The 21,020-nt window shown below is 35.4% G+C and overlaps 1 protein-coding gene across 2 annotated transcripts in view; it reads right to left on the reverse strand.

Annotated features, from left to right (window-relative positions):
* RIMBP2 (RIMS binding protein 2) overlaps positions 1-21,020 on the reverse strand; it is a 175,092-nt gene that overhangs the window by 81,150 nt on the left and 72,922 nt on the right. The window contains exon 1 of one of the 2 annotated variants that reach the window (XM_075041451.1): positions 2,585-2,772. The exons of the other annotated variant lie outside the window; for it this stretch is intronic. The gene's annotated coding sequence lies outside the window, so the exon portion shown is untranslated. Of the gene's footprint in view, positions 1-2,584; positions 2,773-21,020 lie in introns of those variants that run through there. 2 annotated transcript variants of the gene reach the window in all.

Consider the following 21,020-nt stretch of genomic DNA (forward strand, 5'->3'; position numbering starts at 1 on the left):
ACGTCATGCCCCAGCAGGTGAAAAACTCAGTCCTGTGGCACTAAAAAAGGATGAAATGTACTGAACCTAAGCATAACATCAACTAAAGCTCAACAAGCTAAATGTTTTTTCCATAGATTGGCATATTTTTAAGCAACACATTTAGAGAGGCAAATGTTAAAAAAACCCGTGTGAACTCTGGTGACATTAGTATTATTAATTGTCTCCAAGTAATTTTATTGGGCAGAAATTTATATTGATATGTTCCATAATTTTTGAAATCTCTATGCAAAGTTTAGTACAGTTTTTAAAAATTGTGACTTGAGAACAGAAGATAATTTTTCATTTCAAGAGAGATACGAGAAAACTATGCTGAATAATTTTAAGGGTTAGATGCAGAAGCATCATTCAAAACCAGCTCTTCATGCTCCAGAAGTTCTGTTTTCAGAACAGATAATATTATAGCCTTCAAGTCTGACTGTACAATCAATTTTTCATTTTCTGTTAAGCTAAGATGGTATATATAAACACTAAACAAATTTCTGAGTTAAGCAAAACAAAGTATTATGGGCCACTGCTTTCCCTGTGTGATTTTTTAAGAAAAGCTGTACAAAACCATACGTTGGTCCTTCTATGGTCAAACCAAATCTTCCTTAACTATCTACAAGTGCCCAGCTCAAAACACTTCATTCCCATTTACGCTTTGCATTCCTTCCTTAAGGACAAAAACCATGCAAGTAAGTCACAAAGCCACCTTTTCATCTGCAGGGCTCTCAAACACTGTGAAATCACCATGTATCATGTTCTCTTAATCAAAGGTGTTTTCAAACCATTTTCAACACAATTTGAAAACTAGAAAAAAAATGGAACTTTTTGTGATTTTTTATATAATACAACATATCATTTTCATATCAGTTATCATTTTCTTCAGCCATTTAGCAAAATGTAACAACTTTAACAAAGCTTATTAATTTTACTATATGTGTATTTACATGTGTGAAAACTTACACATACTATTTTTCTAAGTATACTCAGGAAAAGTACATCACAAAACAATGAGTTTAAACAGTCTGCCAGTCAGAATTTGAAATTTATTCATTACTCACAGTTGTTGGGCAAGCAATGAGTGAACTGTGCATTCATCCTTCCTAAGTGCCAAAAAAAGAGAAGATGACTCTATCACCTAACTAAAGCAATGCTGTTTCTTATCCTTCTACTCAATATTATCTAAAGTCCTGTTGCAATGACATCAAGGAGAAATATAATAGCTAGCAAATACTAGAATTCGCAAAAAATGATGATTTTTTCCAAATATTATGTCATTATTTTATTACTTGAATTTCAGTTCAACCTTGAATGTCAGTAATGTACCAAACTTCATATTAGGCACTACCCAATTAGAAGAAAGTCCCTGCCTAAATATATTAAGTTTTATTTTTTAAAGCATAACGCAAAATAGGGGCTAGAATCAAGTCTAATTAATATATAATTTTGGAGGCAAGAAGTCCTCTGCATATGGAGAAAGGAAAAGAGCTTTACAGTTTTTAAACAGTGGCTGCCTGAAGACACTTTGCAGCTTGGAGTTACAAAAATGATATTAGGAAAGGTTATTTGACAGAGTGTAAATGAAGAGGATGAGAGCATTATCTCCACAAGAATAATACTTCTATATATTGATACCATATGTGCTGAGGATGTCAATAGTTTGTACAGTAAACCTGGGAGAAATAATGATACCTATTTTTCACAAAGAGAAACTCAGTAATTAAGACTAAAAAATGTCGCTAATTTTGAATTTGTCTGCTGGTTGTAGACATCCCTGAAAAACTGGGGCAGTCACCAGCAATGAACACTTTGGAAATGTGGTCTTAGATGATTTGACTGGCACTGAACAGCAATATGAAAGCAGAGTCAGAGACGGGTACTAACACAAAAATCCTCCTGTGTATCACACTCTACACAAACATACAAGTCTTTAAGCTTTCAAGAACTACCACAACTTCTTATTTTGCTGTCATAAATCTGCTCTACATCTCCGTCACCAAGGACAATTTTCCAGGCATTTTTGAGGAGAGCAGAACATAGAATACTTCTTGTTAACATATCATAAGAAACAACACAAAATCTAAACAATATATTTGCCATGTTACTTCTCTTTATCTTCTCTTTCCTAAATCTAATTAATGCTGCCAGGAAGATATTTATATACTATTCTGCTTAGTATAAAATCAAAAGAAAACTAAATCATCAAGGCCCCAATTCAGGCAAGGAACTAACTGCTTAAGAGCAGTGGAATATTGAAGCAACTTATCTGAACCCCCTAGTATTTTCCCCTTCACTAAACTCTGACACAAATCCAGAGTCCTGACTGCTTTCAACAGGGTAGAAAATCATCAGCTAGAAAGCTGCACTGAAGTTGCAATCAGACTTATTTCATTGCTATTTCCAAGTCTTAGCAAACGTATTATTTGGTAACTCCAGTTAATCTTAAATTTGCTTCAAAATGATTAATTAGGTTTATATTACTCCCAGTTTTAAACCATTCATTATTTCATTACTTAGAGTTACATGTGGTAGCAACAAAATGTATTTCACCCCCACTTACTCAGAAAGCAGTCCTGTATATATGCAATTGCATCCATCTTCCCTCCTTAATGACACAGGCAAATGGAGAGAGTCAGAGTTTCTTTCTGCTCCTTCAAGCTGTACCGCATCATACTCTGAAATTACAATTTTCTTTACTAGCTGAAGCTGACCTTTTAGCCACTGCCTGGAAAGAGAACATCACTCCCCTGGGGCTGTTCAAGGGGAGGGCCTTCTTGTGCCTGACACCTCTCAGCCACGTGATGAGATGAGGCAAAAGCACATTAAAACGGGTAATTTGGGAAGGTATGGTTAATACTATTTATACAAGGAAGGCTGGCAAGCCATGCTCAGCTTTCTTGCTTCCTTAAGTACCTGAGGCAGGGAAGCTTTTTGTGATCTGTAACATCAGTAAATATTTACATTTTGGTTTATTCTTTAAAAGTCAGTAATTAACTGCTTGAGGCTGAACAGAAAGGTTCTGTAAGCTTTCACTCAGTTTCTGTATGCAGCTTGCTATTACTATATCCCTGGACTAGACCAGGACATTCTGGGACTTAAGGTATTTGTATTCATTTAAATAACCGAAGTTTTTTCATGGTTGTTTCCAAGATGAAACCTTGACACATTAGGAAGCACAGAGTTTATGTTTTAGCTACTTGCTCATTTATTAAATGAGGTGTGTAAAATAGTTACAGAGACTGCAAAAGGATTTTGCCTTCCGCCATTCAAAACAATCTGAGCACTAGGAAATTCAATTTCTCTTTGCCCATAAAACCTTTTTAATATGAACATGCATTGCTCATTATCCTGAATATAGCTTTTAAAATCTCACTGTCACTTCATATAGAATTCACATTATTTTATGTCCTCTTTAAAAATATATACAATCTTTGTTGTGATTTGTACATCTGCTGATATTTAATCAAAGTTTTATATTTAAAAGATAAACAACCTGAAAACAGCTCATAAGTCTGACAACCATTAGGGTAACCAAACAGGAAGAGTCTAATCAGAGCACAGAATTCATCTTCTGTATAAAATACCAGTTGATGAGCAAATAATCTTACTTAAGGGGAGAAATGGAAAAGGGAGGAATAATGATGCAAAATATTTGTGATTTGTGAACTGATGGAAAATAAATCTTGACTCAAATGATATATAAAGGGGAAATAAAAAAAAAATTAAACACTTAACAGGGAAAATAACACTACTCAAGGAAATGTGAAATGGTGAGACAATCTAAAGGATTACTACTACTACTACTGGAATATAGTATTCCAATTTACAAAATTAAGTGTTGAAAATTCTCATGTGAATTAAGGATCAAAAAGAAAATTATTCCAATGCTAATAACATTTAGCTTTAGGGCTTGTTGTATTTAATTTTTTCAGTTCATAAAAATCAATTGTTGTGGCAGCTACAAATTTAAAGCTTTGTGGAAGCTTTCAGGAAAGGCTTTGAGGATAGAAAAAAAAAAGAAAGAGAAATACTGAAAAACACTACTCACAAAGAATGTCTTATTTTCTCTATTTCAAATTGCTACTCACCAAAACAAGGTAAAAATTTGACCTTATACTTATGCATTTAGAAACTTACTTCTAAATGAATTAAGACTTTAATCTCCCAGTACTCTAACTGAAAGATCCTGCCAACTAGTATATGCTAACAAATATAGTTCAAATACTAGCTTCTGGGCTTCCTTTTGTGACAGAAATTAGGATGCTTCTAATGGTAATGCTCTCCATACCTGTATTTGACTGGCTTTTCATCTGAACAATACCTTCATTCAGCTGTCATTCAGCTTTGGTCTAGTTACCTCAAAATGTCATTTTTTTTTTCAGGAGAATGTATCAAAACTGACCAACTGATCAAACAAAGTTTAATTGATCAGAATTTTTAAAGAATAATTTAAAATTGTAAATAACTGATGGAGAATGTATCTCTGATCTGGTTTGAGCCACTGAAGAGCGTTAAAATAATCCAAAGACTGTACAGCCTGGACCAAAAGGCTGGTATCCAAGCTTATTTCAAGCTTTGAGCAAGTACAAGGCCAGTTTGTGAAAGAGATTAATGAAATCATTACTCTATTTAATAAAGGACATGATTTGGTATTGTCACAAAATGAGTGGTTTGGACCACTTAAAAGCATCACGGTCAAGGGTATTAACAGAACTGATTTAATAGGAATTTATAATAGTGTGATTTCACAAAGTTTGATGGCAAGGTGGGGAATGCATCACCACAGATATAGAACCTAATGTGTTAGGATTGCAATGAAAACTGTAAATAGTAAGACCAACTCATTATACTGTCTACTTCACCAATTTTCTTCTTTTTCCATTCACAGACATACAAAGGGACAAGCCCATTTTTAAAAACATCTACAGTAATATACACTATCCCAAAACCTGAAAGAGAATGAATTCAGTTTAAAATTCTGGGAAGATGTAGATTAGTTCCACCTTCATTTCACCTGAACCTATTTTCACTTCACAGTTTCTGATCCTCACATGCTGTGCATTATCAGTGCAATTGAGGAAAACAATGAACAGAAATAATTTATGTTCATTTATTAAAGATAAAATTTGTTTTCTGTGTGTTTCTTAAAACTATCAAAATGTTTTCTCATGAATCATCAACTGAAAAAAAATAGAGAAAATATTATATTTGATTAAAATAAGCCTCATGTTTCATCTTTGTATAGCAACCTCCTAAGCCATATACAGACAATATCAGCATAATTTCTGAAATCTCCCATCTCATCAATTAAGAACCAACCTACAACTGAAAATCTATTCATGAAGTAAGAAATGGATCTCTTGCAAGGTAATTATAATTCTCTATGCAAAACAAATCCTTGGAGAACATTTGAAAATGACACTAAAATTTCCAGCACTTTAGACACTTGAGACCAGATACTGTCAACTGTATTGCTATCTGTCTATTACGAATTTCATTAACATATTTTTTTATTCATATTGAAGTAATTTTCAATTATTGGGGTTTTTTTCCTAATGTATTTATTTGTAACAAGGAATGCTGAGACATCTTCAGTTCTCAAGCAAACTAATTAGCTTTATTAAAGCCAAAAGAAATTAGTTTTGGTTAAATATTAACAGATAACAAATTTAAGTGATGCTTCTGAATTGCAATGGTCTGAATTTCAAAACAGAAGGTTAATCAAAGGGGAGCTTCAATTTATCTCCCACTATGAATAAAGATTTTGAAATTAGGCAGCATTTCTTGGCACATGAAGAACTGAAAAACACCGTGAGAATGTCTGTGTTCATATGATGGCTATCAGGAAACCTCAGGAAAAATAAAAGTAGACCACAAGATAGCAGGGAATATTCAAAAGAACATAACTTAGCTGCATTACTGATTACATTAATTCAAAAGTATAAATAATATTAGCTGAAGATCAACTCTGCCCCTATGCTTCCATGGGACTCTGCATGGTATCTCATCTGTCACTTTAACACAGAAGTAAAGGCAGCTAGCTATCTTCTGCATTTTTACAATAGACCGTGATAATAGTTATGCATGCATTTAAAGTGTTGTAGTGTAGGGATGTCAAATGCAAATGATGCCAAGCTTTTTCTCTTCTTGAGACCTAGATGAAATCTCATCATACTGACACTAGGTTTAAATGAAGTTGAGCATCACTGAATTCGCTCTGATACAGCTATCAGCAAATTGAAGAATGAAACTGAAAATTAAAGATAGCCTTAGATGGCTGCACATTTATGAAGTTTTCTAAAACATCAATTTCATATCACTGATTCTTTTTTCCAACTATCTACTGAAGAATGACACCTGCCTGCAAAAAAGTGATTAACAGAGATCACTAAGGTACCAGAGATCAGACGTCTTGACAGATCCCCCTGCTCCAGTGACAGCCAAAACGTCTGTCATTCTAACAGGCATAATAGCACATAAAAGATTAATATTTCTCCTAAATTTCCTAATGCAGAATATATAGCTCTGGAACTGCTATTTAAAGTATTTCCACTGCCTGTAACACTAAACTAACTTCTATTTTCACAAAAACATTTTGACAGGAATGTACATCTATGAGAACCATTTCTTAGCAGCTCATTGCAAATGATATCTGTGTTTGTGAGGGGGCTGCCTTTTGGTGAACTATCATTTCAGCATTAATGTGCATTTTAAAATGGAGACACCATGATCGTGGAAAATCTGATGTAAATGTGTGAAAAATCATGGGCTTACTCCCATGATCTGTTGAAGAAAAAGCAGTGGCAAAACATACTGCTTTTGATTAAATGTTTTACCTTTCATCATATATATTGAGTTTTGATTTAACACTCCATTCCTTCACAGGTAAACTACTGATTTCAGCTCCGGTCTCTCAAACAGAGGTTCTCATGAACACGTTATTTATTTCCCTGCATGCATGGGCTTAAAGAATTTATGAGCCTAAACTACCAAAACAGAAGCAAACAGGAAGGTAGAGTTTCGTTTGTTCAGCTTACATGCATGTAAGAAAACTTACTAGCATTTTCAGTTGCTAAAAAGAAAAGTTCTTCCACAATGTTGATGTGATTTTTTGTCTATATACAAAAGAAAAAACCCATGACAGAAGGCAATTTCAACATACAAAACCAAAGTCTGCACTGTTTTACTCTTCTGTATAATCTTCACTTATTTCAGGTTATTTCATACTGTAATCTAGGGCACAGTTTGTCCCACTACAGCACAGTTCATAGTGTGGTAACAGGAAGCACCATTTACAATCTGAACAGACCACTTTTTAATGTTCTGACTACTAGTCCCTTCCCCAAGGCAAGTGGGTTATGAAGAGAGGACTATGTATGTTTGCATACACGTGCCAAACTATATCCACACACATACGTGTGTACCACTCCAAAAACCAAAAATCTACTACAGTGAAAGTCAGCAGCCTGCCAATTCCAGAGTTTTTATAGATTAAAGATCATTGTTGGGTCAATCACAAAGAAAATTCTAGACACAAAGAATTGTTACGTGCGTTATCTTCTGACTGCCAAAACATAGCCCAGACAGCTGATCAGCTCTGAAATCACCTATCCTTCTTACCCAAAGGAAACCACAATTTTGCTGTTTCTTTAAAAGACTACTACTCTGACAGTCAGCCTACCTTTCACCTCATTAAAGGGTAACTTTGGACACTCCTGCCAATTTCATCCCTCCTCTATTGCCAGTTTGGTGTAAAGCCTATCTGATAGAAATCAGGGATAAAATCCTGCTTTTAGGAATACAAACTCAATTTTCATAATAAATTGCTATTTTCCTACTTGCAAAGACTAGCACCATTAATGTGAGTGTAAAAATCTTGTGTAAGCATTTTACGAGTCAGTCACACAATTTATTTTTGCAGAAGCTAGAAATAGATGCATTGCCTTTTTGCATATGTTCTCCTGACTTCCCTTAAAAAAAATATAAGGAAGACAAGAAAAACATGATCAGAGATGTCAGGTCTCTCAAGATAAAACCAAAATGAGCTTTTTATCAGTTTGAAGATCTATCCTTGCATATATGGTCACAGGACAGTCAGAGTCATATTTAAAATCAGGTGAACCTCAGCAGCATAAACTATGAGTTTTTAAGGACCCGACATATCCAGTATCAAAGTGACACTGGAAAGAGGACCTCTTCATGGCAGACCTAGGGAAACAGCAAGTGGTAAGCAAAGGGAAAAAAAAAGTCACGTAGCTACCAGCTTAAAGCATACTATGGAATTTGCAATTAAAGCAATTTTGTGAAAAACTAACAACAATTATGTTGTAAAATACGTCATAAGCAAAATTCAAACACATGTGTCTACCTGCAAGATGAAACACATATGCTTTCTGTCTCCCTCCATGAAAGACTCTATGAAACATAGAGTGCAGGATGTGAATACAGGACCTAATTTATCATTTACAGGATTTAATTTATCATTTACCTCAACAGCAATGACAATGTTTTGATTTTCTCCTAAATTTGCACATCCCCTCATTAGTGATCCTTTCCCTCCATTAGTGGTTTACTGTTGCTCTATTTTGTAAGCTTCCAGGAAATTAACACTAAATTAAATTCCATAGAAAAAGATGTTACAGGTTTTCTCCCCCATGCCTGATTTAATCACATTTTCTTCTTCAATTTACGCTACATTTAATGGTGGAAGTTATTTTTAAGATTGATTTCTGATGATTATGCTTATTATAGCTCAGAGGATTATTCTTTCTGTCTGTCTTTGGCTAATTCTCAAAGAAAAGATTTGATCTGGAACAACTTGTGAAGGCCAAAAGCGGTATTTACACAAAAGATGATTTCTTTTCCCTTCTACTTCCCCTTTACAACACTACACCCAGCGTGTGGCAGAAGACACAAAGTCCTCACATATTTCTTTCTTTTGCAAATAGTACCAGCAAATGGTGGAGAATGGACAGAACTAGAAATGAACCAGTATCATTCATTTGAATTAGATGTACTGTAAATTCTTGTCATTATAGACAAGCAATCTACCAATGGCCAAGCCTTCAGGTAAAGACATTCCTTTACTGTTTTAAAGTGGTCTGAAATTCTTTTAAGGAAAAAAAATTATTATTTATTGGCAGTAGGTCATGAATATAAACTTTCCTTTTTTTTTTTTTTTTTGATTTCTCCATATAAAATTATTTCTTTTTAAACCCCTATGCTTCAAATTGTTTGAAGTATGATAGGAGATTATCTGCTTAATCCATTTCTTTCACTCAGGCATTTCAGATTTCATGCAGCTATGCAAAGTTCAGATCTGCTTAACAGACCTGTGAAGCTCTTCACAAAGCAGAAAATGAGTCAGGAGAAAAAAAATATACAGCCGTAGGGTGGTTTAAAAAAAAAAAAAAAAAGGCGTAGTGAAATTGAACTACAAGGGAGAAATTTTGAGTTACATCTCTTTTTGACACTGTAACTAGCTAGAGAATCCACATTACCTTTCTCCTTTTACTTTCTGCTGAAAAGGCGGCAGCTGAAGGAAGCCTGTTAACTCTGTTTCTTCAAATGTATGATTCTGTTTCAGTCCTTGTCAAAATGGAAACTGCCCCTCGATTAGGAGCTTGACCAAATGCAAACTACTGCAGCCCTCAAACACTCAGATGATGCTTTATTTACCCAGAGGAAATGAAACTCACTGCCAGCATGTTTTGTATTCAGTTTTCGTGCCTGATTCAGAGGATCAGAATCTGGGCCTTTTCTTCACCGCTTTCAGCATAATTCAGCATGATTCAGTCTTGGTGCTGTCAAGACTATATCACCTTAAAAGGGCTTTAACTACATAATTAACAAAATGACTTAACATCACTTCATTCTTTCTTTGACAATGACTCGATTTAAGTTAATGCCATCTCCTTAACTCAGTCTCTTAACTCAAGCATTGCTAGCTGAACCACATGTAGAAAATGAAAGAGCATAGTCAAATGGCATTATTTCTTCTTACGTGCAAAAAGTCTGTTGAAAGTTGCTCAAATGCCAGAATGTGTCTAATCCTGCTATAATGTGGTAAAGAATAATTTCTAAATTTAGGAAGTAATTGCTTTGCTGTCCAGTGAAATGCACACTAAAAAAATAATCTCCTTTAGGCAAGTCCTCCTTTTAAACACCAATTCAGACTTCAGTGAACACAAGCACTAAACCTTTGGAAAAAATGAAGCTGTACAATTCCATTGTTGCAGTTTACTGTTTTTGTCGGTGCTTGCTCTGTATCACAACACAATCAAAATAACAACATTCAGTGCTTAGATGTCATACAATACATAGTTACAAAGTCTTTTGCAAATAAAACTATGCAGTTTTCTTTGGTAATATTCCTTTTTGTGGAGGATTTTGACTTTCCCGGTTGTGTTTTTATTAGAATTCTGAACAAAAACTTGATGTTTTGAACTTCTTTGTGCAAATGAAAGGAACAAAAGGTTCTTGTTTTAAATACAATCTACCTGACACTGCTGCCCTAGAGCAGTTCCTTGCCAACTTGAAACTTGGGAGCACTAATTCTTTGATTTCAGGAATTTCAGAAGACTGAATTCTTAGCTTCTAAAATCTGAAAGAGACTAGAGTAAACAACCAAGCAAACAAGCTGGCAACAGACTAGTTTGCCATCTGCCAATTTAAATTACTCTTTCAGTAGCCCTACAATGTGGGTTTCAAATACACTGCCAAATACCCAGCCAGCTAATTAGTATATTCCTGACTTTAAGAAAGTATCAGCAATGACCTCTATGTATTTATCATGTACAGGTTTTAGCTTCACATATGTTTGATATTCTGTGAATTAATACAGAATAAAAGATTCCATGATAGACACATTTCACATTTAAACTATGGTTTTACAATTCATAGGACTGGACACCAATCCTGCTGGGGGGGGGGGGGGGGTGAAGGCAAAACAAAAACCCCAGAGACCAAATTTCCAGTACATTTTCGTAAGTATTCAAAAAGAATCAAGGTGAAACCTGAATGCAACTGCACAGATCAGTCTGGGAACTGAAATCACAGATAAATTAAAAGGAGAAGGGTGTCCCACCAGCCAGTAATAAGCAGAAGCCTCTGTGGAAAGCACAGCAAACTCCTAAAGTACTTTGTCACCTTTGACTACTGCCTGTTTAGGGGAAGGGGAAGAAATTTAGTCCTGTTCATAACGGTGTGCATATACACACTAGGTCCTGTCTCCTACAGTAAACCCCCTCAGCAAATTCAATCACCTTGCTAGCCACTGGCAGGACATGACCCTGCTTTATACATGGGCAAATTTTCAAAGGCAAAACTCTTTTTACTGTTTTTGAGGTGTTGATGCATTCCAATTGAACATGGGAAAAATGTTAACAAACATATGGAAGAAAACCTGCAAGTCTCCAGCTGAGTCCTGCAGATTCAGAAAATCACTGTTGTTTACAAGGATAATTGTCTGCCATGGCAGCAAAATGTCACCATAGGTTACAGCAGTAGTATTTACACTTCTAGTGAGAACTCTTACTATGTTGGACCAAAGCTTTAAACATTGCAGTGTATTGCTTGTAGGTCTGTGTCACTATATACATACAATGTAAGTCTAGGCACACACTGCCATACGTAAGTATCAAGGATATGACAAGCATCTATCAAAATCTCTTCTTTGTTCTTTCTTGTCTATCATGAAACTGCCTTCATTTAAATAATATTACTACAGAGCTACGAAATACCACAGAACAAGCCTTTGTAGAATTCTACATTTTTTTTTTAAATTTTGAATTGAATCCATTTCATTTCATGACCAATGTAAATATGAATATTACCAAAATGATCCATAGAGCAAATTAAAATAAAACCCACTATACAGAGTAATTTTGTGTTAGGGACTTCAGCAGATGTCACAAATAAATACAAGAAAACATGTTCAACAAAAGGAGATATGATTACACTCTGTTTAACCTTCATGTTGCATACGTTTCTCTTCATTAGCACCCACAAAAGAAGAATGCAGTTGATTTCATATCATTTGCCAAACTATCCGCTTTTTTCATACATATTGGTAGAGAAGAGAAAGTGGAAATCATTCAGTACACTGCAAACTTCAGGCCACTAACTTGACAGAAACCTCTAACTCTCTTCCTCTGACTCTTTCTCTTTTTCTCAGTTTAAAAAATAGATAATACCTATGTAACTTGAAGTAAGCTCTTTGCTTTAGTCCTCACTGTTTTCAAAATTTACCAATATTCTTATCTGACTGTAGACTAGAGGATCAGTGTGTACAAACAACCCAAGGCCACATAATCATGTTGTGCCCACTATAACTATAATAGCTATGCATAATTGTTAACCTGTCCAATTCCTGTTCAGTACTGGGATATATAAAGATTTACTTTTAGATATGAAAATCCTGTGATAAAGAAAGTAGTTAGAACTGTATTAGACTATTTTGGTTTAGGATATGCTGGACTTCTGGGGTTTGGCTTTTTTTGTTTGTTGCTGTTTGGTTTTGTTTTGAGCTCCTGAGTTTCTATTAACTATACTAAAAAGTTTTTATATTAGGATCTACCTAAGGACCATTCAAGTGCCATTCATCTACATTAACCCCAGTTCACTACAAATAACAAATCCTGAAAAGTTAAGATCTTTAATTGGGCCATTAGTATGTGCCTAAAACTTCCCACCAGATGAATGCAATCGCTACTTTTCTTCCTCAGTTTTGGAAAATGGCTCTAATCTTATCTAACTGAAATTCAATCTAAAATAGAGAGGAAGAGAGAAGGGGAAAGAATAATAGAGTAACAAATAGTACCTCACTCAGGGTAAATAATCACAAAAGCAGCAGAATCAGAAAGCTTTTCTCCATACAAAGTGTTTGAGAAGCAACACACAAAGGATTAAGGTGACAAAAGCATTTGCAGATTCAGGTATTCTTGACAGAAGAGGCAGCTAACCAGAGGTCACTGCTATCATACAGGGAACCGACTGCACCTTAATCATCCATGAGACAACCTTGCTCTGATTCAAAGCAGAGTCCTCCTATACGCTGAATTTGGCATTGAGATGGATTCTCGGCCTGATTTGGTATAACTTCTCGGTTTGCCAACAAGACAAGGTACATCACATAGTTCCCGTGAGGTTTAATACGGAGCTTGAAGTCTCACTATGGCTCTCAATAATCTCTGGTAGCCTGGGATCTAATAACTTAATTACTAGAGCATTAGAACTCTGTCTTTCTGATATACTGCAGTATTGAGGAGTCCACAAGTAAACCTACACAGGAATTCAGTATCGAAAGAAAAAGTGAAACATCCACCTTTGTTCTTGGAAATTTTTTCATGGGACTTTACCTGAACCCTCAAAAATGAGAATCTTTATGGTCTTTAAAACCTCCTATATTCTAAAAATCTAAAGATGAGGATGGTGATGGATATTTGAAGACTATGCAAAAGAGAGGTTACATTTTAAATATGGCCCCAACTTCCAAATTAAATAAGATACAAAATCTCTTATATTTTCAAAAACATGAACAAAGAAACAAAGTGCTGGTACACTGTTGTAACACAGAAATGACCATTTCTAAACCTGTGAAGAAGGGTAGATTACTGTGACCTAAAGTTCACTGCTCTTTAATCAGTAACTCTTCAAAAGAATAGATAGTGTAAGAGTAATAGAGGGATTTTCCTATTCTTCTGAAAAAGCTTTATTACACATACTTGGTGTGTTTATACTATGCAGTGACAGGCAGATACATAGGCACAGAATGGCTTCTCTTTTTAACTGAGTGAGCTAAGAGAACAGGGCTTCTAAAAATAATTTGTTTTGTTCAGCAATAGCTTTCATCATTATTCTTCTTTTTGCTATTCTTGCAGTCTGTGAGGAAGGCTAATTTTTCTCCACAGATCTCTGCAAGTGTTCTTACAGCTCAACCCAGGCTTTGATTTTTTAGCCTGCTTAGGAACTAGAAGAGGCATTTGCAGGGTGGGAGACATTAATGTCTCCTGAATCAAAACTGCTTGAGAACTTTTATTGCCATATTCTAAAGAAAAGATTCAAAACAGGAATTGTGTGGGAAGAAAATGGGAAAGAAAAATACTAAAGCTGTTGTTCACTAGCAGAAATAACCATCTCACTCTTATTTGCTAACTTGATGTTTGCAACTGAAAAAAACCAAGCACTCTCCATTTCTTCTTAGGCACTACATAAAGTGCAATCTAGTTATATACTATGTGCAATCTAGTTATACACAGTAGTCATTCCTATCAGAATTCTGTATCTTTCATTCTATTAATAGGCTGAGACTGTGGGCAAGCAACACTTTCCTATAGGGTGAACCACAATTCTCTTGCAGAAACCTACTCATTCATTTGCTATTGCATGGAACACCCCACCCCTACCCCTCAGCTTCTTCCTCATCATCTGATTCACGGCTGGATCAGATCTCTGCAACTGCTGACCAGGACACAAAATCCCTTTTTCTTCATTGACAGACACTCTTAGAATGATGAAATTTGGAGAAGGACACAACTGATGGAAACCAGATGGAGAAATCAGCAACATGCCCAGAGGACTTCTAATGATTCACAGATCACAGTCGGCAACTTGGCCTTGGAAAATTATAATAAACACATTATTACAAGGCTTCTGTAGCTTCTTATTTCATCAGTATTTTAGAACTCTGGAGTGTTATTTTTTTATAAACTTAATTTTTGTACCAAGTACCCATTAATACAGGGTTCCCAAAACACTATGTGTGCTGTTTGCAGTATACAAACAAAATTAATCCCCTTAAATACATTTTCAGATAACTCTGAATATTTTTTAAATTATTATTCAAGTTGAAACACTTATTTTGAATTTGCCAAAATGAAAATTTGAAAAAAATTCTGCTTTTCCTAAAAGTCATCATCATACTCTTCTTCAGTATTGACCATCATACATCTATTACTTTAAATAACTCAGAACTGTATAAATCAGAATCTGCAAATTAAATTTGGCACTGAACTCAAACATCATCAAAGTTCACTAAACACTGTCAACTTGGAATAACTAAACACTTTTTTAGATTTTTTTTTTTTTTTTTAGTTGTTAGATCGATGAAGCTCCTCCTTCTGACAAGACAGAAAATTGACATTACCAAATCTATGCTTTCTGTAAGAGGAACTGCAGTCCAAAAATACCTAGTGTGCTAAAGCACAGATGACATTCTTATGCACCACCTGAGACAGCAAGATTAAAATCCTGAGTGGTTTCATATGGTTAACATCAACACAGAAGAAAAAAGGCTTCACTCCCTATAATATTAGATAAAATACCACACCAAGCTAACATCCCATGGTGTTCAGCTACTTAAATCTGGCTTTAAATTTTTACAGTGCCTTCCTGAATATTCTTTTTAGCTTACTAAATATGGTGCTACTTTTTCCCAGAGGCAGAGATTTCCCAATCTCACTTGAGGGGTTGTCTTGGTTTTAAATTTAATTATATGGTAATGTGCTAAAAATGCTCTTACATGGGAGGACTGCAGTCTTATTCATTTTATAGATAAGGACACAGTCCTATTTCAGGAAAATTATTTCCAGAATCTGAATAGTTGATATCTTGTAAAGGGTATGTCCCAGCTCAGCTGTCAATCTAATTCAGTTCATGTGACAAGAAGATGCACTTACAAGGCTAGAATCCAAGAAACAGAACTGAAATTGAATTCCAAAATTGAAGTTAAAAAAAGCCCACAAAACAAATAAAAAAACCCCACTGATACAGCAGCAACGGGAAGTAGGTTGGGGAAAACTCATAGTAATTTTCTGTATTGGTGATGTTTTGCAAAAGCAGGTTTTTTTTCTCTCAGTTATCTGCCAAGGAGAAACACATAAATTGCAGTTCCCAGAAAACAACTAGTGAAGTCAAACTGATTCACCAAATTTTTCTGTTCTCTAAATCATGATCTACAAGTCCCTAGCTCTGAGGCTGGCAATGGTTTCATTGCAGACATAAAAGCAGACAGAATTTACATGGCATGCAGACGTTGCAAGGACATGAAGAAATCCAGGCAGATTTCTGAACTAATTTCCATCATTTCCCTTTGGTAAGTGAAGAGCTAAGACAACATTTTTTTCTTTCAAGGTAATGCTTAGCTGCATTGCAAAATATAAACTAACCTACTAAATGAACGAGCTGAGGTTTCAATAGAATAAATACGTAGGTGGTTCAGAGGCCTGAAATAATTCGGAAGGAATCAACTTGTTCCTTTATATTAACTCTGTTTTTTCAAAATACTGCCCAGACCAGTAGAGATCTTTGAGTCCTCTCCCACCATCACAAAGAAAGTGCACAGAAAGGTATGAGCCCAAAGGCCTTTCCCCAGTATATAACCTCCAACACCAAGGACTCTGTAAGAGCAGTGGAGGAGAATGGGCCACAGAACTCTTTTAAACAATTCTGTTCAGAAAATCAGAGGAAACACTCTTTCTTTTCCAATTGCCTTCCACAACTGATGACTACCAAGCGATTTTTTTTTATTCATTTGGAATAACAGAAGAAATTACAGCCTGGAACAATCCAACTCCAGTGATACTTCATAAGACAGTGACCATGTAAACCAGCAACGTGGTAAATCATCCATCTGTATGCTCAGTGAAACTACTCTTACTGATCAGTGCTGCCATTTAACATCACTTTCTGGAAATTATTAAAAAGTCAGTGCTTTGCCACTGACACTTGTGACAACATTCCTGCTTACAAACCTAATCTGAAGACGACTCTTCCACAGAGCTGTATGTACTCACATACAACAGAAATGCATAAGCCACACATCAGGTCATCTGTTCTCTTATCAGAGAAGCCCAATTTACTTCTGTCCTAGAGAAGTTGTCTAATTCTTACTCAAAAACTGCTTCAATAATCTGAAATTTTCGAAAATATCTGCAGTAGTAAATAAAGTAAAATTCATGTTTTTATAAAACTTTGGAACCAGTGCAGTGGCAGTTTGCATGATGATTCTGGAATTGATGTCAATGTGCTTGGAGAACCTGTACACTATAGGAAATCCAGGATTAAAGTGCTAACCTTAGTATGGGTGGTATTGTTGCCTGCTGTCCTGTTCAGGTCTTTGAACCAAGCAACTGTAGTAAATATGCAGCACTGTGAGGCAGAAAGGTTTTCAGGAAGAACCTGTTGTGACAGCTAAGAGTTTCTCTTTGAAACATGGCTTAACTCAGTGTTTCTTGGGCACAGATTCATTGTAACAGACAGTGGTGACAGACAGCGATGTAACAGACAAGCAGTAAGAAGCACTTATATCCTATATTGTACCCTTCATACAGTGATTTCAAGGAAATGTAAAAAGATTACCTATCTAAGGCTCACACAAGGCCTATGCTTAAACTATATGCCAAAAGGCTTAGCCATATAAAACACCAGTGCAGTCAAAAAATACTACTTTAAACTTCTGGCTGGAGTGCTGTCTGCTACAATTATCTCGACCCATGGAATAATTCTGTTGTTCTTGTATAAAGTTCTCTTGATCCAGTCATGCAGCGATGGCTTTTTTATTTACTTATTCATTTATTTTTAGAAAAAGGAAGGAGGCATTTTATTTTCTTAGCTCTTTCATCATTCTTTCAGAACAAGAGATCAAAATTTCCCCTTTGCTAGAAATGTAGTATTTACTTCTGAGCACTGAGCCCTGTAAAATGTGGTTACAGCGTAGGCTTTACAGTCACTACAGATTACATAAAAACTAATATATTCAGGACTTTTTTTTACATGTATTCCTTTTATTTGACCTGTTGCTTGGAATCCTGTACATGTGGATTCATGGAAAAAAAGAGCTCCTTCAGAGTAGTCCACAGTATGGTTGCTATGGGACTCATCAGGGATCATAATTTATAATTTCACTCCAAAACCTCAGCTGGATTCCCAAATTGACAAAATAGGTTATTTCATTTCTACAGGACTTCTAGGATGGGAGAAGGCTTTGTTTAATAATGCTTTGACACTCTAGAAAATCTAGGAGGCATCCATTATTCATTCAGCCAGCCTATAAAAATTACATGACTTTTAACACATTTTTTAATTGTTTTTAATTATTAACATTTACATTGCTCTCAAAATGACAAAGTGTCTCAGCTGGAGACATGGTTAAATTTTTAATAACACTGGAAAACAAAGCAACAAATCTCAGACTGTGGATTTTACACATACACAATATGACATGCATGTGTATTTATAGATATAATAGCTATACAAATATGTATAAAATTCTCTCTCTCTCAAATATGTAAACATAAACCCATATATATATATATATATATATATGTATGTTTCATGCATGTATCCTTAATGAAATCTCATGATCATGCTGTTCAGAAGGTAAAAAAGAGATTAAGCTCAGAAGGCTTTTGGTTCTACAGGCTTGAAGAAAAATGATTGCACAGATGCCTAAAAAGCCTATCTTACCATATCTTTAATCTGTGGAATTTTTTCAGCTAGGAGAGTGGTGAAGCTACTAGAGATCATGGTATAGCAGGCTTGCTCACTACATATTTCATAGTTCTAATAGAAAGCACTCATTACAAAAAAACCCTCAGATGAAATAAATTATTATATTTGTGTACAAAGTCAGCCAACAATAACCTTGTCCATTTAAAAGCATTTCTTTCCAAACAACTAGTTTGCCTTTTTTTTTATTACCACCTCAAATGTCAAATACCTTGCAATTCTATAATTTTAATTGCCACTGGAAATCATTAAATACATTTATTGCCCAAAACAGATAAGCTGCACCTACGTTCTCTCCTTGTCTCTCTGTGTCTCTCTCTTAGGACTTTTTCCCAACTTACATTTTAACAACTTACCCAAGTTTATATGCTAGATCTTCAAATTAATTCTACCCTTGTTCTGGGTTTATTAACCTTAGAAAGCAGAGGTAGGTTAAGTATAGCAATGTTATTTTTCATTGAACTATGGTTCTTTCTCTTATGATCTTTGCCAGAAAAATGAAATTTTCCTGGTGGTGTCACTATTAGATATCTTCTGCTTTATATGACCTGCTCATTTCAGATAAAGTTTATAGACGTGTTTGCTGCCAATCTTTTACCTTCTGAAGTTTCCAAACATCTGTTTTCAAAAACTCAGCTCTGTCTGCAATATTAACCACAAAAGAGTAAATGAGCTACAACGCTGCTAAGGTTAATGTCATTAGGTTGCCAAGAGACACCTTGAATATAATTCAGATTGACTCATAGCTAAAGACAGACAGCCTGTAATGCTGCTAAAACATCCCCAGAGGCTTATTGTTCCTTCTTTTCTAGAAAATTATTCACACAATTACAAAATAGTTGAAACAATTTTAAGGAGAGTACTAGAAAGCAATGATAGTTCCCTGCACTATTCCGATATGGACATACCGAACTGCTCATGCTCAATCCTTTCTCTAGGCATCTTTTCCTCTGGTCACTCATACCATCCTTTCAAAAGAATGTGTCACAATTTTGACCTCCCTCTTGCTATATCACTTTCCGTTTGAGCCCTGGATGAACCTCAGTCCTCTGATAGGAATCTTAGGAGTACGTGAATTAAAGTCAGACTCCCTATGAAAGATTTAAACCTGTATGGAGAGCTGAAAGCACCCCTGAACTCTTAAGACATTAGAAACTATTTGTTATAGGCAAATAATGTGGAGAAGCTTGCTTCTCTCTTTAACGAGAATTAGGAGGCATCTTTCCTTAATAAAGGAGCGAGTCCCATAATTGTCCAACTTTCAGGACTTTAAGGAAATGGAAAAACTATGCAAGAAAAGTAGGAAAACCGAGTTTGTTTCAGAGGAATGGAAAGAGAATAGAGTTAATAGGGTGCTAACAAACAAGGTTCTACTTTCCTTCTGATACTTCTGAATAAAACCCGTAAACAATATTTCTTGGTTCAAATCCAAACAATAAAAAAACCCTTGTGTGACAACAATGCACAACTCTATGTGCACCAGAGATGATCAACCTGCTAAAATTACCTCCTGCTGTTGTAAAGCTGGGTCATAAGGGATTAATTACACAATCGAGAAATGCCGAGAATACATCTTGCCACTATTGTTTCTTTTCCTATATTTAGGGGGCTTCTAACTATTGTTTTCTACATTGACTTCAGACCAAAGTATTGCTAAATTTGCAAACTAGACAACATTTTTTACAGAGAGAAATAAGAACAGATTCTCTTATGAATACATTTTTGTCAACTTTCTTTATCTTTTACTTATTCCTCACTTCACAGCCTTGGTTTACATTTCAGAATCTGACAGGAGCAGGGCTTATTCCACTAAACCAAATTACAGGTATTAATTAATGGCTCTCGCTTGTTTGCCAGCTCCTGCAAGCAGAAGGGTAGATAAAAATGTATTTACAGCAGAATTTAATTACCCATTTTCAAGTCACTGGCCTCCTGGCAAAAGTCTCCCAATGTAGTGCAGAATAGGACTCAGATTAAGAATTAATTTACTGTCAGCAATGATCTGCAATTTAATGGCTTAATCAAGTTTGCTATGAAATTGGTAGGGAGCTCTGGAGCCTAATATTGCCCCAGAGCCTGCTGCATCTAAAGACAGGTTTCAGAGTTCCATAACGTAATAATCATCCAGCAAATCCAAGATCTTGCTCATATAATCAGGAACTGCCTCTAGCAAGCTTACTACTCACATTACAAAGTTATAGCTCATGGGTTTGAAGTTCAGTGCATACACTTGACTCTTTCCTCTTCTTCCAGCTAAATCTCCCAAAGAAACTGTACTTGCACGAATACCAAGATTAGCATGCAAATACAGGCCAGCATGTGACTAACACATTCCCTCTTATCTTTTCAAATTATAATGCAAATATAGAAAACTGTTAATAAAAAAAGACAAAAGGTTTTAACACACAAATGCTTCTTTTAGCTCTATTCAGAATTCTCCCTACAGTGGGCAGTATGATTACAAAGTTCCTTCTATAGGAGCACAGCTG

This window comes from Buteo buteo, chromosome 11 (assembly GCF_964188355.1).
Source record: "Buteo buteo chromosome 11, bButBut1.hap1.1, whole genome shotgun sequence".
NCBI classification, from domain to species: Eukaryota; Metazoa; Chordata; class Aves; order Accipitriformes; family Accipitridae; genus Buteo; species Buteo buteo.